The sequence below is a fragment of the Engystomops pustulosus genome, chromosome 9, assembly GCF_040894005.1.
Source record: "Engystomops pustulosus chromosome 9, aEngPut4.maternal, whole genome shotgun sequence".
Taxonomy (NCBI): Eukaryota; Metazoa; Chordata; class Amphibia; order Anura; family Leptodactylidae; genus Engystomops; species Engystomops pustulosus.
The window spans coordinates 65,329,927-65,349,424 of record NC_092419.1 but is presented as its reverse complement, the minus strand read 5'-3'; the positions used below and the strand labels follow the sequence as shown (position 1 = coordinate 65,349,424).

The following is a 19,498-nucleotide window of genomic DNA, read 5'->3' as shown; positions in this document are numbered from 1 at the left end:
TCAGCTTAGAATGGCCGTTGACAGCAGCTGTTCAATTTGAACCTTCTTTTACTATCTCATAGAGAAACTAACTCAATTTTCAGGTTCAAAAAGGTCAATGGAACTTGGGATTCCCAGCCAGTCTCCCATGTTGGTACTTGCCAAGCCTTAGCTTAGAATGGGCGTTGACAGCAGCTGTTCAATTTGAACCTTCTTTTACTATCTCATAGAGAAACTAACACAATTTTCAGGTTCAAAAAGGTCAACAGAACTTGGGATTCCCAGCCAGTCTCCCATGCTGGTACTTGCCAAGCCTTAAGCTGCATCGCTGCTGCGATCTGACAAGAGCACACACATTCAGCTTAGAAGGGCCGTTGACAGCAGCTGTTCAATTTGAACCTTCTTTTACTATCTCATAGAGAAACTAACACAATTTTCAGGTTCAAAAAGGTCAACAGAACTTGGGATTCCCAGCCAGTCTCCCATGCTGGTACTTGCCAAGCCTTAAGCTGCATTGCTGCTGCGATCTGACGAGAGCAGGCACATTCAGCTTAGAATGGCCGTTGACAGCTGCTGTTCAATTTGAACCTTCTTTTACTATCTCATAGAGAAACTAACACAATTTTCAGGTTCAAAAAGGTCAACAGAATGTGGGATTCCCAGCCAGTCTCCCATGCTGGTACTTGCCAAACCTTAAGCTGCATTGCTGCTGCGATCTGACGAGAGCAGGCACATTCAGCTTAATATGGCCGTTGACAGCAGCTGTTCAATTTGAACCTTCTTTTACCATCTTTGACAGAGAAACTAACAATTTTCAGGTTCAAAAAGGTCAACGGAACGTGGGATTCCCAGCCAGTCTCCCATGCTGGTACTTGCCAAGCCTTAAGCTGCATTGCTGCTGCGATCTGACGAGAGCAGGCACATTAAGCTTAGAATGGCCGTTGACAGCCGCTGCCTAATTTCTACTTTCTTTTACTATCTCATAGAGAAACTAACACAATTTTCAGGTTCAAAAAGGTCAACAGAACTTGGGATTCCCAGCCAGTCTCCCATGCTGGTACTTGCCAAGCCTTAAGCTGCAACGCTGCTGCGATCTGACAAGAGCATGCACATTCAGCTTAGAATGGCCGTTGACAGCAGCTGTTCAATTTGAACCTTCTTTTACTATCTCATAGAGAAACTAACACATTTTCAGGTTCAAAAAGGTCAACGGAACTTGGGATTCCCAGCCAGTCTCCCATGCTGGTACTTGCCAAGCCTTAAGCTGCAACGCTGCTGCGATCTGACAAGAGCATGCACATTCAGCTTAGAATGGCCGTTGACAGCAGCTGTTCAATTTGAACCTTCTTTTACTATCTCATAGAGAAACTAACTCAATTTTCAGGTTCAAAAAGGTCAATGGAACTTGGGATTCCCAGCCAGTCTCCCATGTTGGTACTTGCCAAGCCTTAGCTTAGAATGGGCGTTGACAGCAGCTGTTCAATTTGAACCTTCTTTTACTATCTCATAGAGAAACTAACACAATTTTCAGGTTCAAAAAGGTCAACAGAACTTGGGATTCCCAGCCAGTCTCCCATGCTGGTACTTGCCAAACCTTAAGCTGCATTGCTGCTGCGATCTGACGAGAGCAGGCACATTCAGCTTAGAATGGCCGTTGACAGCAGCTGTTTAATTTGAACCTTCTTTTACCATCTTTGACAGAGAAACTAACAATTTTCAGGTTCAAAAAGGTCAACAGAACGTGGGATTCCCAGCCAGTCTCCCATGCTGGTACTTGCCAATCCTTAAGCTGCATTGCTGCTGCGATCTGACGAGAGCAGGCACATTCAGCTTAGAATGGCCGTTGACAGCAGTTGCCTAATTTCTACTTTCTTTTACTATCTCATAGAGAAACTAACACAATTTTCAGGTTCAAAAAGGTCAACAGAACTTGGGATTCCCAGCCAGTCTCCCATGCTGGTACTTGCCAAGCCTTAAGCTGCAACGCTGCTGCGATCTGACAAGAGCATGCACATTCAGCTTAGAATGGCCGTTGACAGCAGCTGTTCAATTTGAACCTTCTTTTACTATCTCATAGAGAAACTAACACATTTTCAGGTTCAAAAAGGTCAACGGAACTTGGGATTCCCAGCCAGTCTCCCATGCTGGTACTTGCCAAGCCTTAAGCTGCAACGCTGCTGCGATCTGACAAGAGCATGCACATTCAGCTTAGAATGGCCGTTGACAGCAGCTGTTCAATTTGAACCTTCTTTTACTATCTCATAGAGAAACTAACTCAATTTTCAGGTTCAAAAAGGTCAATGGAACTTGGGATTCCCAGCCAGTCTCCCATGCTGGTACTTGCCAAGCCTTAGCTTAGAATGGGCGTTGACAGCAGCTGTTCAATTTGAACCTTCTTTTACTATCTCATAGAGAAACTAACACAATTTTCAGGTTCAAAAAGGTCAACAGAACTTGGGATTCCCAGCCAGTGTCCCATGCTGGTACTTTCCAAGCCTTAAGCTGCATTGCTGCTGCGATCTGACGAGAGCAGGCACATTCAGCTTAGAATGGCCGTTGACAGCAGCTGTTCAATTTGAACCTTCTTTTACTATCTCATAGAGAAACTAACACAATTTTCAGGCTCAAAAAGGTCAACGGAACTTAGGATTCCCAGCCAGTCTCCCATGCTGGTACATGCCAAGCCTTAAGCTGCATTGCTGCTGCGATCTGACGAGAGCAGGCACATTCAGCTTAGAATGGCCGTTGACTGCAGCTGTTCAGTTTGAACCTTCTTTTACTATCTCATAGAGAAACTAACACAATTTTCAGGTTCAAAAAGGTCAACAGAACTTGGGATTCCCAGCCAGTCTCCCATGCTGGTACTTGCCAAGCCTTAAGCTGCATTGCTGCTGCGATCTGACGAGAGCAGGCACATTCAGCTTAGAATGGCCGTTGACAGCAGCTGTTCAATTTGAACCTTCTTTTACTATCTCATAGAGAAACTAACACAATTTTCAGGTTCAAAAAGGTCAACAGAACTTGGGATTCCCAGCCAGTCTCCCATGCTGGTTTTTGCCAAGCCTTAAGCTGCATTGCTGCTGCGATCTGACAAGAGCAGGCACATTCAGCTTAGAATGGCCGTTGACAGCAGCTGTTCAATTTGAACCTTCTTTTACCATCTTTGACAGAGAAACTAACAATTTTCAGGTTCAAAAAGGTCAACGGAACTTGGGATTCCCAGCCAGTCTCCCATGCTGGTACTTGCCAAGCCTTAAGCTGCATTGCTGCTGCGATCTGACGAGAGCAGGCACATTCAGCTTAGAATGGCCGTTGACAGCAGCTGCCTAATTTCTACTTTGTTTTACTATCTCATAGAGAAACTAACACAATTTTCAGGTTCAAAAAGGTCAAGAGAACTTGGGATTCCCAGCCAGACTCCCATGCTGGTACTTGCAAAGCCTTAAGCTGCAACGCTGCTGCGATCTGACAAGAGCATGCACATTCAGCTTAGAATGGCAGTTGACAGCAGCTGTTCAATTTGAACCTTCTTTTACTATCTCATAGAGAAACTAACACAATTTTCAGGTTCAAAAAGTCAATGGAACTTGGGATTCCCAGCCAGTCTCCCATGCTGGTACTTGCCAAGCCTTAAGCTGCATTGCTGCTGCGATCTGACGAGAGCAGGCGCATTCAGCTTAGAATGGCCGTTGACAGCAGCTGTTCAATTTGAACCTTCTTTTACTATCTCATAGAGAAACTAACACAATTTTCAGGTTAAAAAAAGGTCAACGGAACTTATGATTCCCAGCCAGTCTCCCATGCTGGTACTTGCCAAGCCTTAAGCTGCATTGCTGCTGCGATCTGACGAGAGCAGGCACATTCAGCTTAGAATGGCCGTTGACAGCAGCTGTTCAATTTGAACCTTCTTTTACTATCTCATAGAGAAACTAACACAATTTTCAGGTTCAAAAAGGTCAACGGAACTTGGGATTCCCAGCCAGTCTCCCATGCTGGTACTTGCCAAGCCTTAAGCTGCATTGCTGCTGCGATCTGACGAGAGCAGGCACATTCAGCTTAGAATGGCCGTTGACAGCAGCTGTTCAATTTGAACCTTCTTTTACCATCTTTGACAGAGAAACTAACAATTTTCAGGTTCAAAAAGGTCAACGGAACGTGGGATTCCCAGCCAGTCTCCCATGCTGGTACTTGCCAAGCCTTAAGCTGCATTGCTGCTGCGATCTGACGAGAGCAGGCACATTAAGCTTAGAATGGCCGTTGACAGCCGCTGCCTAATTTCTACTTTCTTTTACTATCTCATAGAGAAACTAACACAATTTTCAGGTTCAAAAAGGTCAACAGAACTTGGGATTCCCAGCCAGTCTCCCATGCTGGTACTTGCCAAGCCTTAAGCTGCAACGCTGCTGCGATCTGACAAGAGCATGCACATTCAGCTTAGAATGGCCGTTGACAGCAGCTGTTCAATTTGAACCTTCTTTTACTATCTCATAGAGAAACTAACACATTTTCAGGTTCAAAAAGGTCAACGGAACTTGGGATTCCCAGCCAGTCTCCCATGCTGGTACTTGCCAAGCCTTAAGCTGCAACGCTGCTGCGATCTGACAAGAGCATGCACATTCAGCTTAGAATGGCCGTTGACAGCAGCTGTTCAATTTGAACCTTCTTTTACTATCTCATAGAGAAACTAACTCAATTTTCAGGTTCAAAAAGGTCAATGGAACTTGGGATTCCCAGCCAGTCTCCCATGTTGGTACTTGCCAAGCCTTAGCTTAGAATGGGCGTTGACAGCAGCTGTTCAATTTGAACCTTCTTTTACTATCTCATAGAGAAACTAACACAATTTTCAGGTTCAAAAAGGTCAACAGAACTTGGGATTCCCAGCCAGTCTCCCATGCTGGTACTTGCCAAACCTTAAGCTGCATTGCTGCTGCGATCTGACGAGAGCAGGCACATTCAGCTTAGAATGGCCGTTGACAGCAGCTGTTTAATTTGAACCTTCTTTTACCATCTTTGACAGAGAAACTAACAATTTTCAGGTTCAAAAAGGTCAACAGAACGTGGGATTCCCAGCCAGTCTCCCATGCTGGTACTTGCCAATCCTTAAGCTGCATTGCTGCTGCGATCTGACGAGAGCAGGCACATTCAGCTTAGAATGGCCGTTGACAGCAGTTGCCTAATTTCTACTTTCTTTTACTATCTCATAGAGAAACTAACACAATTTTCAGGTTCAAAAAGGTCAACAGAACTTGGGATTCCCAGCCAGTCTCCCATGCTGGTACTTGCCAAGCCTTAAGCTGCAACGCTGCTGCGATCTGACAAGAGCATGCACATTCAGCTTAGAATGGCCGTTGACAGCAGCTGTTCAATTTGAACCTTCTTTTACTATCTCATAGAGAAACTAACTCAATTTTCAGGTTCAAAAAGGTCAATGGAACTTGGGATTCCCAGCCAGTCTCCCATGCTGGTACTTGCCAAGCCTTAGCTTAGAATGGGCGTTGACAGCAGCTGTTCAATTTGAACCTTCTTTTACTATCTCATAGAGAAACTAACACAATTTTCAGGTTCAAAAAGGTCAACAGAACTTGGGATTCCCAGCCAGTGTCCCATGCTGGTACTTTCCAAGCCTTAAGCTGCATTGCTGCTGCGATCTGACGAGAGCAGGCACATTCAGCTTAGAATGGCCGTTGACAGCAGCTGTTCAATTTGAACCTTCTTTTACTATCTCATAGAGAAACTAACACAATTTTCAGGCTCAAAAAGGTCAACGGAACTTAGGATTCCCAGCCAGTCTCCCATGCTGGTACATGCCAAGCCTTAAGCTGCATTGCTGCTGCGATCTGACGAGAGCAGGCACATTCAGCTTAGAATGGCCGTTGACTGCAGCTGTTCAGTTTGAACCTTCTTTTACTATCTCATAGAGAAACTAACACAATTTTCAGGTTCAAAAAGGTCAACAGAACTTGGGATTCCCAGCCAGTCTCCCATGCTGGTACTTGCCAAGCCTTAAGCTGCATTGCTGCTGCGATCTGACGAGAGCAGGCACATTCAGCTTAGAATGGCCGTTGACAGCAGCTGTTCAATTTGAACCTTCTTTTACTATCTCATAGAGAAACTAACACAATTTTCAGGTTCAAAAAGGTCAACAGAACTTGGGATTCCCAGCCAGTCTCCCATGCTGGTTTTTGCCAAGCCTTAAGCTGCATTGCTGCTGCGATCTGACGAGAGCAGGCACATTCAGCTTAGAATGGCCGTTGACAGCAGCTGTTCAATTTGAACCTTCTTTTACCATCTTTGACAGAGAAACTAACAATTTTCAGGTTCAAAAAGGTCAACGGAACTTGGGATTCCCAGCCAGTCTCCCATGCTGGTACTTGCCAAGCCTTAAGCTGCATTGCTGCTGCGATCTGACGAGAGCAGGCACATTCAGCTTAGAATGGCCGTTGACAGCAGCTGCCTAATTTCTACTTTGTTTTACTATCTCATAGAGAAACTAACACAATTTTCAGGTTCAAAAAGGTCAAGAGAACTTGGGATTCCCAGCCAGACTCCCATGCTGGTACTTGCAAAGCCTTAAGCTGCAACGCTGCTGCGATCTGACAAGAGCATGCACATTCAGCTTAGAATGGCAGTTGACAGCAGCTGTTCAATTTGAACCTTCTTTTACTATCTCATAGAGAAACTAACACAATTTTCAGGTTCAAAAAGTCAATGGAACTTGGGATTCCCAGCCAGTCTCCCATGCTGGTACTTGCCAAGCCTTAAGCTGCATTGCTGCTGCGATCTGACGAGAGCAGGCGCATTCAGCTTAGAATGGCCGTTGACAGCAGCTGTTCAATTTGAACCTTCTTTTACTATCTCATAGAGAAACTAACACAATTTTCAGGTTAAAAAAAGGTCAACGGAACTTATGATTCCCAGCCAGTCTCCCATGCTGGTACTTGCCAAGCCTTAAGCTGCATTGCTGCTGCGATCTGACGAGAGCAGGCACATTCAGCTTAGAATGGCCGTTGACAGCAGCTGTTCAATTTGAACCTTCTTTTACTATCTCATAGAGAAACTAACACAATTTTCAGGTTCAAAAAGGTCAACGGAACTTGGGATTCCCAGCCAGTCTCCCATGCTGGTACTTGCCAAGCCTTAAGCTGCATTGCTGCTGCGATCTGACGAGAGCAGGCACATTCAGCTTAGAATGGCCGTTGACAGCAGCTGTTCAATTTGAACCTTCTTTTACTATCTCATAGAGAAACTAACACAATTTTCAGGTTCAAAAAGGTCAACGGAACTTGGGATTCCCAGCCAGTCTCCCATGCTGGTACTTGCCAAGCCTTAAGCTGCATTGCTGCTGCGATCTGACGAGAGCAGGCACATTAAGCTTAGTAGAATGGCCGTTGACAGCAGCTGTTCAATTTGAACCTTCTTTTACTATCTCATAGAGAAACTAACACAATTTTCAGGTTCAAAAATGTCAACAGAACTTGGGATTCCCAGCCTGTCTCCCATGCTGGTACTTGCAAAGCCTTAAGCTGCATTGCTGCTGCGATCTGACCAGAGCAGGCACATTAAGCTTAGAATGGCTGTTGACAGCAGCTGTTCAATTTGAACCTTCTTTTACTATCTCATAGAGAAACTAACACAATTTTCAGGTTCAAAAAGGTCAACGGAACTTGGGATTCCCAGCTAGTCTCCCATGCTGGTACTTGCCAAGCCTTAAGCTGCATTGCTGCTGCGATCTGACGAGAGCAGGCACATTCAGCTTAGAATGGCCGTTGACAGCAACTGTTCAATTTGAACCTTATTTTACTACCTCATAGAGAAACTAACACAATTTTCAGGTTCAAAAAGGTCAGCAGAACTTAGGATTCCCAGCCAGTCTCCCATGCTGGTACTTGCCAAGCCTTAAGCTGCATTGCTGCTGCGATCTGACGAGAGCAGGCACATTCAGCTTAGAATGGCCGTTGACAGCAGCTGTTCAATTTGAACCTTCTTTTACTATCTCATAGAGAAACTAACACAATTTTCAGGTTCAAAAAGGTCAACGGAACTTGGGATTCCCAGCCAGTCTCCCATGCTGGTACTTGCCAAGCCTTAAGCTGCATTGCTGCTGCGATCTGACGAGAGCAGGCACATTAAGCTTAGTAGAATGGCCGTTGACAGCAGTTGTTCAATTTGAACCTTCTTTTACTATCTCATAGAGAAACTAACACAATTTTCAGGTTCAAAAATGTCAACAGAACTTGGGATTCCCAGCCAGTCTCCCATGCTGGTACTTGCAAAGCCTTAAGCTGCATTGCTGCTGCGATCTGACCAGAGCATGCACATTCAGCTTAGAATGGCTGTTGACAGCAGCTGTTCAATTTGAACCTTCTTTTACTATCTCATAGAGAAACTAACACAATTTTCAGGTTCAAAAAGGTCAACGGAACTTGGGATTCCCAGCTAGTCTCCCATGCTGGTACTTGCCAAGCCTTAAGCTGCATTGCTGCTGCGATCTGACGAGAGCAGGCACATTCAGCTTAGAATGGCCGTTGACAGCAACTGTTCAATTTGAACCTTATTTTACTACCTCATAGAGAAACTAACACAATTTTCAGGTTCAAAAAGGTCAACAGAACTTATGATTCCCAGCCAGTCTCCCATGCTGGTACTTGCCAAGCCTTAAGCTGCATTGCTGCTGCGATCTGACGAGAGCAGGCACATTCAGCTTAGAATGGCCATTGACAGCAGCTGTTCAATTTGAACCTTCTTTTACTATCTCATAGAGAAACTAACACAATTTTCAGGTTCAAAAATGTCAACAGAACTTGGGATTCCCAGCCAGTTTCCCATGCTGGTACTTGCTAAGCCTTAAGCTGCATCGCTGCTGCGATTTGACAAGAGCACGCACATTCAGCTTAGAATGGCCGTTGACAGCAGCTGTTCAATTTGAACCTTCTTTTACAATCTCATAGAGAAACTAACACAATTTTCAGGTTCAAAACGGTCAACGGAACTTGGTATTCGCAGCCAGTCTCCCATGCTGGTACTTGCCAAGCCTTAAGCTGCATTGCTGCTGCGATCTGACGAGAGCAGGCACATTCAGCTTAGAATGGCCGTTGACAGCAGCTGTTCAATTTGAACCTTCTTTTACCATCTTTGACAGAGAAACTAACAATTTTCAGGTTCAAAAAGGTCAACGGAACTTGGGATTCCCAGCCAGTCTCCCATGCTGGTACTTGCCAAGCCTTAAGCTGCATTGCTGCTGCGATCTGACGAGAGCAGGCACATTCAGCTTAGAATGGCCGTTGACAGCAGCTGTTCAATTTGAACCTTCTTTTACTATCTCATAGAGAAACTAACACAATTTTCAGGTTCAAAAAGGTCAACGGAACTTGGGATTCCCAGCCAGTCTCCCATGCTGGTACTTTCCAAGCCTTAAGCTGCATTGCTGCTGCGATCTGACGAGAGCAGGCACATTCAGCTTAGAATGGCCGTTGACAGCAGCTGTTCAATTTGAACCTTCTTTTACCATCTTTGACAGAGAAACTAACAATTTTCAGGTTCAAAAAGGTCAACGGAACGTGGGATTCCCAGCCAGTCTCCCATGCTGGTACTTGCCAAGCCTTAAGCTGCATTGCTGCTGCGATCTGACGAGAGCAGGCACATTCAGCTTAGAATGGCCGTTGACAGCAGCTGCCTAATTTCTACTTTCTTTTACTATCTCATAGAGAAACTAACACAATTTTCATGTTCAAAAAGGTCAACAGAACTTGGGATTCCCAGCCAGTCTCCCATGCTGGTACTTGCCAAGCCTTAAGCTGCAACGCTGCTGCGATCTGACAAGAGCATGCACATTCAGCTTAGAATGGCCGTTGACAGCAGCTGTTCAATTTGAACCTTCTTTTACTATCTCATAAAGAAACTAACACATTTTCAGGTTCAAAAAGGTCAATGGAACTTGGGATTCCCAGCCAGTCTCCCATGCTGGTACTTGCCAAGCCTTAAGCTGCAACGCTGCTGCGATCTGACAAGAGCATGCACGTTCAGCTTAGAATGGCCGTTGACAGCAGCTGTTCAATTTGAACCTTCTTTTACTATCTCATAGAGAAACTAACTCAATTTTCAGGTTCAAAAAGGTCAATGGAACTTGGGATTCCCAGCCAGTCTCCCATGCTGGTACTTGCCAAGCCTTAGCTTAGAATGGGCGTTGACAGCAGCTGTTCAATTTGAACCTTCTTTTACTATCTCATAGAGAAACTAACACAATTTTCAGGTTAAAAAAAGGTCAACGGAACTTGGGATTCCCAGCCAGTCTCCCATGCTGGTACTTGCCAAGACTTAAGCTGCATTGCTGCTGCGATCTGACGAGAGCAGGAACATTCAGCTTAGAATGGCTGTTGACAGCAGCTGTTCAATTTGAACCTTCTTTTAAGATCTTTGACAGAGAAACTAACAATTTTCAGGTTCAAAAAGGTCAACGGAACTTGGGATTCCCAGCCAGTCTCCCATGCTGGTACTTGCCAAGCCTTAAGCTGCATTGCTACTGCGATCTGACGAGAGCAGGCACATTCAGCTTAGAATGGCCGTTGACAGCAGCTGCCTAATTTCTACTTTCTTTCACTATCTCATAGAGAAACTAACACAATTTTCAGGTTCAAAAAGGTCAAAAGAACTTAGGATTCCCAGCCAGTCTCCCATGCTGGTATTTGCCAAGCCTTAAGCTGCAACGCTGCTGCGATCTGACAAGAGCATGCACATTAAGCTTAGAATGGCCGTTGACAGCAGCTGTTCAATTTGAACCTTCTTTTACTATCTCATAGAGAAACTAACACAATTTTCAGGTTCAAAAATGTCAACGGAACTTGAGATTCCCAGCCAGTCTCCCATGCTGGTACTTGCCAAGCCTTAAGCTGCATTGCTGCTGCGATCTGACGAGAGCAGGCACATTCAGCTTAGAATAGCCGTTGACAGCAGTTGTTCAATTTGAACCTTCTTTTACTATCTCATAGAGAAACTAACACAATTTTCAGGTTCAAAAAGGTCAACAGAACTTGGGATTCCCAGCCAGTCTCCCATGCTGGTACTTGCCAAGCCTTAAGCTGCATTGCTGCTGCGATCTGACGAGAGCAGGCACATTCAGCTTAGAATGGCCGTTGACAGCAGCTGTTCAATTTGAACCTTCTTTTACTATCTCATAGAGAAACTAACACAATTTTCAGGTTCAAAAAGGTCAACAGAACTTGGGATTCCCAGCCAGTCTCCCATGCTGGTACTTGCCAAGCCTAAAGCTGCATTGCTGCTGCGATCTGACGAGAGCAGGCACATTCAGCTTAGAATGGCCGTTGACAGCAGCTGTTCAGTTTGAACCTTCTTTTACTATCTCATAGAGAAACTAACACAATTTTCAGGTTCAAAAAGGTCAACGGAACTTGGGATTCCCAGCCAGTCTCCCATGCTGGTACTTGCCAAACCTTAAGCTGCATTGCTGCTGCGATCTGACGAGAGCAGGCACATTCAGCTTAGAATGGCCGTTGACAGCAGCTGTTCAATTTGAACCTTCTTTTACCATATTTGACAGAGAAACTAACAATTTTCAGGTTCAAAAAGGTCAACGGAATGTGGGATTCCCAGCCAGTCTCCCATGCTGGTACTTGCCAAGCCTTAAGCTGCAACGCTGCTGCGATCTGACGAGAGCAGGCACATTCAGCTTAGAATGGCCGTTGACAGCAGCTGCCTAATTTCTACTTTCTTTTACTATCTCATAGAGAAACTAACACAATTTTCAGGTTCAAAAAGGTCAACAGAACTTGGGATTCCCAGGCAGTCTCCCATGCTGGTACTTGCCAAGCCTTAAGCTGCAACGCTGCTGCGATCTGACAAGAGCATGCACATTCAGCTTAGAATGGCCGTTGACAGCAGCTGTTCAATTTGAACCTTCTTTTACTATCTCATAGAGAAACTAACTCAATTTTCAGGTTCAAAAAGGTCAATGGAACTTGGGATTCCCAGCCAGTCTCCCATGCTGGTACTTGCCAAGCCTTTGCTTAGAATGGGCGTTGACAGCAGCTGTTCAATTTGAACCTTCTTTTACTATCTCATAGAGAAACTAACACAATTTTAAGGTTCAAAAAGGTCAACGGAACTTGGGATTCCCAGCCAGTCTCCCATGCTGGTACTTGCCAAACCTTAAGCTGTATTGCTGCTGCGATCTGACGAGAGCAGGCACATTCAGCTTAGAATGGCCGTTGACAGCAGCTGTTCAATTTGAACCTTCTTTTACCATCTTTGACAGAGAAACTAACAATTTTCAGGTTCAAAAAGGTCAACAGAACATGGGATTCCCAGCCAGTCTCCCATGCTGGTACTTGCCAAGCCTTAAGCTGCATTGCTGCTGCGATCTGACGAGAGCAGGCACATTCAGCTTAGAATGGCCGTTGACAGCAGCTGCCTAATTTCTACTTTCTTTTACTATCTCATAGAGAAACTAACACAATTTTCAGGTTCAAAAAGGTCAACAGAACTTGGGATTCCCAGGCAGTCTCCCATGCTGGTACTTGCCAAGCCTTAAGCTGCAACGCTGCTGCGATCTGACAAGAGCATGCACATTCAGCTTAGAATGGCCGTTGACAGCAGCTGTTCAATTTGAACCTTCTTTTACTATCTCATAGAGAAACTAACACATTTTCAGGTTCAAAAAGGTCAACGGAAATTGGGATTCCCAGCCAGTCTCCCATGCTGGTACTTGCCAAGCCTTAAGCTGCATTGCTGCTGCGATCTGATGAGAGCAGGCACATTCAGCTTAGAATGGCCGTTGACAGCAGCTGTTCAATTTGAACCTTCTTTTACTATCTCATAGAGAATCTAACTCAATTTTCAGGTTCAAAAAGGTCAATGGAACTTGGGATTCCCAGCCAGTCTCCCATGCTGGTACTTGCCAAGCCTTAGCTTAGAATGGGCGTTGACAGCAGCTGTTCAATTTGAACCTTCTTTTACTATCTCATAGAGAAACTAACACAATTTTCAGGTTCAAAAAGGTCAACGGAACTTGGGATTCCCAGCCAGTCTCCCATGCTGGTACTTGCCAAGCCTTAAGCTGCATTGCTGCTGCGATCTGACGAGAGCAGGCACATTCAGCTTAGAATGGCCGTTGACAGCAGCTGTTCAATTTGAACCTTCTTTTACTATCTCATAGAGAAACTAATACAATTTTCAGGTTCAAAAAGGTCAACAGAACTTGGGATTCCCAGCCAGTCTCCCATGCTGGTACTTGCCAAGCCTTAAGCTGCATTGCTGCTGCGATCTGACGAGAGCAGGCACATTCAGCTTAGAGTGGCCGTTGACAGCAGCTGTTCAATTTGAACCTTCTTTTACTATCTCATAGAGAAACTAACACAATTTTCAGGTTCAAAAAGGTCAATGGAACTTGGGATTCCCTGCCAGTCTCCCATGCTGGTACTTGCCAAGCCTTAAGCTGCATTGCTGCTGCGATCTGACGAGAGCAGGCACATTCAGCTTAGAATGGCCATTGACAGCAGCTGTTCAATTTGAACCTTCTTTTACTATCTCATAGAGAAACTAACACAATTTTCAGGTTCAAAAAGGTCAACAGAACTTGGGATTCCCAGTCAGTCTCCCATGCTGGTACTTGCCAAGCCTTAAGCTGCATCGCTGCTGCGATCTGACAAGAGCACACTCATTCAGCTTAGAAGGGCCGTTGACAGCAGCTGTTCAATTTGAACCTTCTTTTACTATCTCATAGAGAAACTAACACAATTTTCAGGTTCAAAAAGGTCAACAGAACTTGGGATTCCCAGCCAGTCTCCCATGCTGGTACTTGCCAAGCCTTAAGCTGCATTGCTGCTGCGATCTGACGAGAGCAGGCACATTCAGCTTAGAATGGCCGTTGACAGCAGCTGTTCAATTTGAACCTTCTTTTACTATCTCATAGAGAAACTAACACAATTTTCAGGTTCAAAAAGGTCAACAGAACTTAGGATTCCCAGCCAGTCTCCCATGCTGGTACTTGCCAAACCTTAAGCTGCATTGCTGCTGCGATCTGACGAGAGCAGGCACATTCAGCTTAATATGGCCGTTGACAGCAGCTGTTCAATTTGAACCTTCTTTTACCATCTTTGACAGAGAAACTAACAATTTTCAGGTTCAAAAAGGTCAACGGAACGTGGGATTCCCAGCCAGTCTCCCATGCTGGTACTTGCCAAGCCTTAAGCTGCATTGCTGCTGCGATCTGACGAGAGCAGGCACATTCAGCTTAGAATGGCCGTTGACAGCAGCTGCCTAATTTCTACTTTCTTTTACTATCTCATAGAGAAACTAACACAATTTTCAGGTTCAAAAAGGTCAACAGAACTTGGGATTCCCAGCCAGTCTCCCATGCTGGTACTTGCCAAGCCTTAAGCTGCAACGCTGCTGCGATCTGACAAGAGCATGCACATTCAGCTTAGAATGGCCGTTGACAGCAGCTGTTCAATTTGAACCTTCTTTTACTATCTCATAGAGAAACTAACACATTTTCAGGTTCAAAAAGGTCAACGGAACTTGGGATTCCCAGCCAGTCTCCCATGCTGGTACTTGCCAAGCCTTAAGCTGCAACGCTGCTGCGATCTGACAAGAGCATGCACATTCAGCTTAGAATGGCCGTTGACAGCAGCTGTTCAATTTGAACCTTCTTTTACTATCTCATAGAGAAACTAACTCAATTTTCAGGTTCAAAAAGGTCAATGGAACTTGGGATTCCCAGCCAGTCTCCCATGCTGGTACTTGCCAAGCCTTAGCTTAGAATGGGCGTTGACAGCAGCTGTTCAATTTGAACCTTCTTTTACTATCTCATAGAGAAACTAACACAATTTTCAGGTTCAAAAATGTCAACAGAACTTGGGATTCCCAGCCAGTCTCCCATGCTGGTACTTGCCAAGCCTTAAGCTGCATTGCTGCTGCGATCTGACGAGAGCAGGCACATTCAGCTTAGAATGGCCATTGACAGCAGCTGTTCAATTTGAACCTTCTTTTACTATCTCATAGAGAAACTAACACAATTTTCAGGTTCAAAAATGTCAACAGAACTTGGGATTCCCAGCCAGTTTCCCATGCTGGTACTTGCTAAGCCTTAAGCTGCATCGCTGCTGCGATTTGACAAGAGCACGCACATTCAGCTTAGAATGGCTGTTGACAGCAGCTGTTCAATTTGAACCTTCTTTTACAATCTCATAGAGAAACTAACACAATTTTCAGGTTCAAAAAGGTCAACGGAACTTGGGATTCGCAGCCAGTCTCCCATGCTGGTACTTGCCAAGCCTTAAGCTGCATTGCTGCTGCGATCTGACGAGAGCAGGCACATTCAGCTTAGAATGGCCGTTGACAGCAGCTGTTCAATTTGAACCTTCTTTTACCATCTTTGACAGAGAAACTAACAATTTTCAGGTTCAAAAAGGTCAACGGAACTTGGGATTCCCAGCCAGTCTCCCATGCTGGTACTTGCCAAGCCTTAAGCTGCATTGCTGCTGCGATCTGACGAGAGCAGGCACATTCAGCTTAGAATGGCCGTTGACAGCAGCTGTTCAATTTGAACCTTCTTTTACTATCTCATAGAGAAACTAACACAATTTTCAGGTTCAAAAAGGTCAACGGAACTTGGGATTCCCAGCCAGTCTCCCATGCTGGTACTTTCCAAGCCTTAAGCTGCATTGCTGCTGCGATCTGACGAGAGCAGGCACATTCAGCTTAGAATGGCCGTTGACAGCAGCTGTTCAATTTGAACCTTCTTTTACTATCTCATAGAGAAACTAACACAATTTTCAGGTTCAAAAAGGTCAACAGAACGTGGGATTCCCAGCCAGTCTCCCATGCTGGTACTTGCCAAGCCTTAAGCTGCATTGCTGCTGCGATCTGACGAGAGCAGGCACATTCAGCTTAGAATGGCCGTTGACAGCAGCTGTTCAATTTGAACCTTCTTTTACTATCTCATAGAGAAACTAACACAATTTTCAGGTTCAAAAAGGTCAACGGAATTTGGGATTGCCAGCCAGTCTCCCATGCTGGTACTTGCCAAGCCTTAAGCTGCATTGCTGCTGCGATCTGACGAGAGCAGGCACATTGAGCTTAGAATGGCCGTTGACAGCAGCTGTTCAATTTGAACCTTCTTTTACTATCTCATAGAGAAACTAACACAATTTTCAGGTTCAAAAAGGTCAACGGAATTTGGGATTGCCAGCCAGTCTCCCATGCTGGTACTTGCCAAGCCTTAAGCTGCATTGCTGCTGCGATCTGACGAGAGCAGGCACATTGAGCTTAGAATGGCCGTTGACAGCAGCTGTTCAATTTGAACCTTCTTTTACTATCTCATAGAGAAACTAACACAATTTTCAGGTTCAAAAAGGTCAACGGAACTTGGGATTCCCTGCCAGTCTCCCATGCTTGTACTTGCCAAGCCTTATGCTGCTGCGATCTGACGAGAGCAGGCACATTCAGCTTAGAATGGCCGTTGACAGCAGCTGTTCAATTTGAACCTTCTTTTACTATCTCATAGAGAAACTAACACAATTTTCAGGTTCAAAAAGGTCAACGGAACTTGGGATTCCCAGCCAGTCTCCCATGCTGGTACTTTCCAAGCCTTAAGCTGCATTGCTGCTGCGATCTGACGAGAGCAGGCACATTCAGCTTAGAATGGCCGTTGACAGCAGCTGTTCAATTTGAACCTTCTTTTACTATCTCATAGAGAAACTAACACAATTTTCAGGTTCAAAAAGGTCAACAGAACGTGGGATTCCCAGCCAGTGTCCCATGCTGGTACTTGCCAAGCCTTAAGCTGCATTGCTGCTGCGATCTGACGAGAGCAGGCACATTCAGCTTAGAATGGCCGTTGACAGCAGCTGTTCAATTTGAACCTTCTTTTACTATCTCATAGAGAAACTAACACAATTTTCAGGTTCAAAAAGGTCAACAGAACTTGGGATTCCCAGCCAGTCTCCCATGCTGGTACTTGCCAAGCCTTAAGCTGCATCGCTGCTGCGATCCGACGAGAGCAGGCACATTCAGCTTAGAATGGCCGTTGACAGCAGCTGTTCAATTTGAACCTTCTTTTACTATCTCATAGAGAAACTAACACAATTTTCAGGTTCAAAAAGGTCAACAGAACTTGGGATTCCCAGCCAGTCTCCCATGCTGGTACTTGCCAAACCTTAAGCTGCATTGCTGCTGCGATCTGACGAGAGCAGGCACATTCAGCTTAGAATGGCCGTTGACAGCAGCTGTTCAATTTGAACCTTCTTTTACCATCTTTGACAGAGAAACTAACAATTTTCAGGTTCAAAAAGGTCAAAGGAACGTGGGATTCCCAGCCAGTCTCCCATGCTGGTACTTGCCAAGCCTTAAGCTGCATTGCTGCTTCGATCTGACGAGAGCAGGCACATTCAGCTTAGAATGGCCGTTGACAGCCGCTGTTCAATTTGAACCTTCTTTTACTATCTCATAGAGAAACTAACACAATTTTCAGGTTCAAAAATGTCAACAGAACTTGGGATTCCCAGCCAGTCTTCCATGCTGGTACTTGCAAAGCCTTAAGCTGCATTGCTGCTGCGATCTGACCAGAGCAGGCACATTCAGCTTAGAATGGCTGTTGACAGCAGCTGTTCAATTTGAACCTTCTTTTACTATCTCATAGAGAAACTAACACAATTTTCAGGTTCAAAAAGGTCAACGGAACTTGGGATTCCCAGCTAGTCTCCCATGCTGGTACTTGCCAAGCATTAAGCTGCATTGCTGCTGCGATCTGACGAGAGCAGGCACATTCAGCTTAGAATGGCCGTTGACAGCAACTCTTCAATTTGAACCTTCATTTACTACCTCATAGAGAAACTAACACAATTTTCAGGTTCAAAAAGGTCAACAGAACTTAGGATTCCCAGCCAGTCTCCCATGCTGGTACTTGCCAAGCCTTAAGCTGCATTGCTGCTGCGATCTGACGAGAGCAGGCACATTCAGCTTAGAATGGCCGTTGACAGCAGCTGTTCAATTTGAACCTTCTTTTACTATCTCAAAGAGAAACTAACACAATTTTCAGGTTCAAAAAGGTCAACGGAACTTGGGATTCCCAGCCAGTCTCCCATGCTGGTACTTGCCAAGCCTTAAGCTGCATTGCTGCTGCGATCTGACGAGAGCAGGCACATTAAGCTTAGTAGAATGGCCGTTGACAGCAGTTGTTCAATTTGAACCTTCTTTTACTATCTCATAGAGAAACTAACACAATTTTCAGGTTCAAAAAATGTCAACGGAACTTGGGATTCCCAGCTAGTCTCCCATGCTGGTACTTGCCAAGCCTTAAGCTGCATTGCTGCTGCGATCTGACGAGAGCAGGCACATTCAGCTTAGAATGGCCGTTGACAGCAACTGTTCAATTTGAACCTTATTTTACTACCTCATAGAGAAACTAACACAATTTTCAGGTTCAAAAAGGTCAACAGAACTTAGGATTCCCAGGCAGTCTCCCATGCTGGTACTTGCCAAGCCTTAAGCTGCATTGCTGCTGCGATCTGTCGAGAACAGGCACATTCAGCTTAGAATGGCCATTGACAGCAGCTGTTCAATTTGAACCTTCTTTTACTATCTCATAGAGAAACTAACACAATTTTCAGGTTCAAAAATGTCAACAGAACTTGGGATTCCCAGCCAGTTTCCCATGCTGGTACTTGCTAAGCCTTAAGCTGCATCGCTGCTGCGATTTGACAAGAGCACGCACATTCAGCTTAGAATGGCCGTTGACAGCAGCTGTTCAATTTGAACCTTCTTTTACAATCTCATAGAGAAACTAACACAATTTTCAGGTTCAAAAAGGTCAACGGAACTTGGGATTCGCAGCCAGTCTCCCATGCTGGTACTTGCCAAGCCTTAAGCTGCATTGCTGCTGCGATCTGACGAGAGCAGGCACATTCAGCTTAGAATGGCCGTTGACAGCAGCTGTTCAATTTGAACCTTCTTTTACCATCTTTGACAGAGAAACTAACAATTTTCAGGTTCAAAAAGGTCAACGGAACTTGGGATTCCCAGCCAGTCTCCCATGCTGGTACTTGCCAAGCCTTAAGCTGCATTGCTGCTGCGATCTGACGAGAGCAGGCACATTCAGCTTAGAATGGCCGTTGACAGCAGCTGTTCAATTTGAACCTTCTTTTACTATCTCATAGAGAAACTAACACAATTTTCAGGTTCAAAAAGGTCAACGGAACTTGGGATTCCCAGCCAGTCTCCCATGCTGGTACTTTCCAAGCCCTAAGCTGCATTGCTTCTGGGATCTGACGAGAGCAGGCACATTCAGCTTAGAATGGCCGTTGACAGCAGCTGTTCAATTTGAACCTTCTTTTACTATCTCATAGAGAAACTAACACAATTTTCAGGTTCAAAAAGGTCAACAGAACTTGGGATTCCCAGCCAGTGTCCCATGCTGGTACTTGCCAAGCCTTAAGCTGCATTGCTGCTGCGATCTGACGAGAGCAGGCACATTCAGCTTAGAATGGCCGTTGACAGCAGCTGTTCA

General features: G+C 45.1%; 53 pseudogenes; all 53 read right to left on the bottom strand.

The window, feature by feature from the left end:
- Positions 1-428: 428 nt before the first annotated feature.
- Positions 429-547, bottom strand: LOC140079576 (5S ribosomal RNA; annotated as a pseudogene).
- A 70-nt stretch (positions 548-617) lies between these two features.
- LOC140095057 (5S ribosomal RNA) lies at positions 618-736 on the bottom strand (annotated as a pseudogene).
- Positions 737-806: 70 nt separating this feature from the next.
- On the bottom strand, positions 807-925 carry LOC140094080 (5S ribosomal RNA; annotated as a pseudogene).
- A 594-nt stretch (positions 926-1,519) lies between these two features.
- On the bottom strand, positions 1,520-1,638 carry LOC140088360 (5S ribosomal RNA; annotated as a pseudogene).
- Positions 1,639-2,421: 783 nt separating this feature from the next.
- Positions 2,422-2,540, bottom strand: LOC140085444 (5S ribosomal RNA; annotated as a pseudogene).
- A 70-nt stretch (positions 2,541-2,610) lies between these two features.
- LOC140091869 (5S ribosomal RNA) lies at positions 2,611-2,729 on the bottom strand (annotated as a pseudogene).
- Positions 2,730-2,799: 70 nt separating this feature from the next.
- LOC140079574 (5S ribosomal RNA) lies at positions 2,800-2,918 on the bottom strand (annotated as a pseudogene).
- A 259-nt stretch (positions 2,919-3,177) lies between these two features.
- On the bottom strand, positions 3,178-3,296 carry LOC140098695 (5S ribosomal RNA; annotated as a pseudogene).
- A 448-nt stretch (positions 3,297-3,744) lies between these two features.
- Positions 3,745-3,863, bottom strand: LOC140093005 (5S ribosomal RNA; annotated as a pseudogene).
- Positions 3,864-3,933: 70 nt separating this feature from the next.
- On the bottom strand, positions 3,934-4,052 carry LOC140098683 (5S ribosomal RNA; annotated as a pseudogene).
- Positions 4,053-4,122: 70 nt separating this feature from the next.
- On the bottom strand, positions 4,123-4,241 carry LOC140094079 (5S ribosomal RNA; annotated as a pseudogene).
- A 594-nt stretch (positions 4,242-4,835) lies between these two features.
- LOC140088359 (5S ribosomal RNA) lies at positions 4,836-4,954 on the bottom strand (annotated as a pseudogene).
- A 595-nt stretch (positions 4,955-5,549) lies between these two features.
- Positions 5,550-5,668, bottom strand: LOC140085443 (5S ribosomal RNA; annotated as a pseudogene).
- A 70-nt stretch (positions 5,669-5,738) lies between these two features.
- Positions 5,739-5,857, bottom strand: LOC140091868 (5S ribosomal RNA; annotated as a pseudogene).
- Positions 5,858-5,927: 70 nt separating this feature from the next.
- On the bottom strand, positions 5,928-6,046 carry LOC140079573 (5S ribosomal RNA; annotated as a pseudogene).
- A 259-nt stretch (positions 6,047-6,305) lies between these two features.
- LOC140098671 (5S ribosomal RNA) lies at positions 6,306-6,424 on the bottom strand (annotated as a pseudogene).
- A 448-nt stretch (positions 6,425-6,872) lies between these two features.
- Positions 6,873-6,991, bottom strand: LOC140093002 (5S ribosomal RNA; annotated as a pseudogene).
- Positions 6,992-7,061: 70 nt separating this feature from the next.
- On the bottom strand, positions 7,062-7,180 carry LOC140098659 (5S ribosomal RNA; annotated as a pseudogene).
- A 451-nt stretch (positions 7,181-7,631) lies between these two features.
- LOC140084990 (5S ribosomal RNA) lies at positions 7,632-7,750 on the bottom strand (annotated as a pseudogene).
- A 70-nt stretch (positions 7,751-7,820) lies between these two features.
- LOC140096199 (5S ribosomal RNA) lies at positions 7,821-7,939 on the bottom strand (annotated as a pseudogene).
- A 451-nt stretch (positions 7,940-8,390) lies between these two features.
- Positions 8,391-8,509, bottom strand: LOC140084978 (5S ribosomal RNA; annotated as a pseudogene).
- A 70-nt stretch (positions 8,510-8,579) lies between these two features.
- On the bottom strand, positions 8,580-8,698 carry LOC140097005 (5S ribosomal RNA; annotated as a pseudogene).
- A 259-nt stretch (positions 8,699-8,957) lies between these two features.
- Positions 8,958-9,076, bottom strand: LOC140085975 (5S ribosomal RNA; annotated as a pseudogene).
- A 70-nt stretch (positions 9,077-9,146) lies between these two features.
- On the bottom strand, positions 9,147-9,265 carry LOC140098645 (5S ribosomal RNA; annotated as a pseudogene).
- Positions 9,266-9,335: 70 nt separating this feature from the next.
- Positions 9,336-9,454, bottom strand: LOC140084214 (5S ribosomal RNA; annotated as a pseudogene).
- Positions 9,455-9,524: 70 nt separating this feature from the next.
- LOC140088596 (5S ribosomal RNA) lies at positions 9,525-9,643 on the bottom strand (annotated as a pseudogene).
- A 595-nt stretch (positions 9,644-10,238) lies between these two features.
- Positions 10,239-10,357, bottom strand: LOC140097777 (5S ribosomal RNA; annotated as a pseudogene).
- A 70-nt stretch (positions 10,358-10,427) lies between these two features.
- LOC140078422 (5S ribosomal RNA) lies at positions 10,428-10,546 on the bottom strand (annotated as a pseudogene).
- A 448-nt stretch (positions 10,547-10,994) lies between these two features.
- Positions 10,995-11,113, bottom strand: LOC140079572 (5S ribosomal RNA; annotated as a pseudogene).
- A 70-nt stretch (positions 11,114-11,183) lies between these two features.
- On the bottom strand, positions 11,184-11,302 carry LOC140078582 (5S ribosomal RNA; annotated as a pseudogene).
- Positions 11,303-11,372: 70 nt separating this feature from the next.
- On the bottom strand, positions 11,373-11,491 carry LOC140086247 (5S ribosomal RNA; annotated as a pseudogene).
- A 595-nt stretch (positions 11,492-12,086) lies between these two features.
- Positions 12,087-12,205, bottom strand: LOC140091314 (5S ribosomal RNA; annotated as a pseudogene).
- A 70-nt stretch (positions 12,206-12,275) lies between these two features.
- LOC140087728 (5S ribosomal RNA) lies at positions 12,276-12,394 on the bottom strand (annotated as a pseudogene).
- Positions 12,395-12,988: 594 nt separating this feature from the next.
- LOC140098633 (5S ribosomal RNA) lies at positions 12,989-13,107 on the bottom strand (annotated as a pseudogene).
- A 70-nt stretch (positions 13,108-13,177) lies between these two features.
- On the bottom strand, positions 13,178-13,296 carry LOC140086409 (5S ribosomal RNA; annotated as a pseudogene).
- Positions 13,297-13,744: 448 nt separating this feature from the next.
- Positions 13,745-13,863, bottom strand: LOC140079571 (5S ribosomal RNA; annotated as a pseudogene).
- A 70-nt stretch (positions 13,864-13,933) lies between these two features.
- On the bottom strand, positions 13,934-14,052 carry LOC140094290 (5S ribosomal RNA; annotated as a pseudogene).
- Positions 14,053-14,122: 70 nt separating this feature from the next.
- Positions 14,123-14,241, bottom strand: LOC140088595 (5S ribosomal RNA; annotated as a pseudogene).
- A 972-nt stretch (positions 14,242-15,213) lies between these two features.
- On the bottom strand, positions 15,214-15,332 carry LOC140088255 (5S ribosomal RNA; annotated as a pseudogene).
- A 70-nt stretch (positions 15,333-15,402) lies between these two features.
- LOC140098621 (5S ribosomal RNA) lies at positions 15,403-15,521 on the bottom strand (annotated as a pseudogene).
- Positions 15,522-15,591: 70 nt separating this feature from the next.
- Positions 15,592-15,710, bottom strand: LOC140084203 (5S ribosomal RNA; annotated as a pseudogene).
- Positions 15,711-15,780: 70 nt separating this feature from the next.
- LOC140090853 (5S ribosomal RNA) lies at positions 15,781-15,899 on the bottom strand (annotated as a pseudogene).
- Positions 15,900-16,528: 629 nt separating this feature from the next.
- Positions 16,529-16,647, bottom strand: LOC140084191 (5S ribosomal RNA; annotated as a pseudogene).
- A 70-nt stretch (positions 16,648-16,717) lies between these two features.
- LOC140096113 (5S ribosomal RNA) lies at positions 16,718-16,836 on the bottom strand (annotated as a pseudogene).
- Positions 16,837-16,906: 70 nt separating this feature from the next.
- LOC140083631 (5S ribosomal RNA) lies at positions 16,907-17,025 on the bottom strand (annotated as a pseudogene).
- Positions 17,026-17,095: 70 nt separating this feature from the next.
- LOC140088358 (5S ribosomal RNA) lies at positions 17,096-17,214 on the bottom strand (annotated as a pseudogene).
- Positions 17,215-17,662: 448 nt separating this feature from the next.
- LOC140092079 (5S ribosomal RNA) lies at positions 17,663-17,781 on the bottom strand (annotated as a pseudogene).
- Positions 17,782-17,851: 70 nt separating this feature from the next.
- LOC140086772 (5S ribosomal RNA) lies at positions 17,852-17,970 on the bottom strand (annotated as a pseudogene).
- Positions 17,971-18,422: 452 nt separating this feature from the next.
- LOC140096698 (5S ribosomal RNA) lies at positions 18,423-18,541 on the bottom strand (annotated as a pseudogene).
- Positions 18,542-18,800: 259 nt separating this feature from the next.
- LOC140088254 (5S ribosomal RNA) lies at positions 18,801-18,919 on the bottom strand (annotated as a pseudogene).
- Positions 18,920-18,989: 70 nt separating this feature from the next.
- On the bottom strand, positions 18,990-19,108 carry LOC140098608 (5S ribosomal RNA; annotated as a pseudogene).
- Positions 19,109-19,178: 70 nt separating this feature from the next.
- LOC140087386 (5S ribosomal RNA) lies at positions 19,179-19,297 on the bottom strand (annotated as a pseudogene).
- A 70-nt stretch (positions 19,298-19,367) lies between these two features.
- LOC140086532 (5S ribosomal RNA) lies at positions 19,368-19,486 on the bottom strand (annotated as a pseudogene).
- Positions 19,487-19,498: the final 12 nt, after the last annotated feature.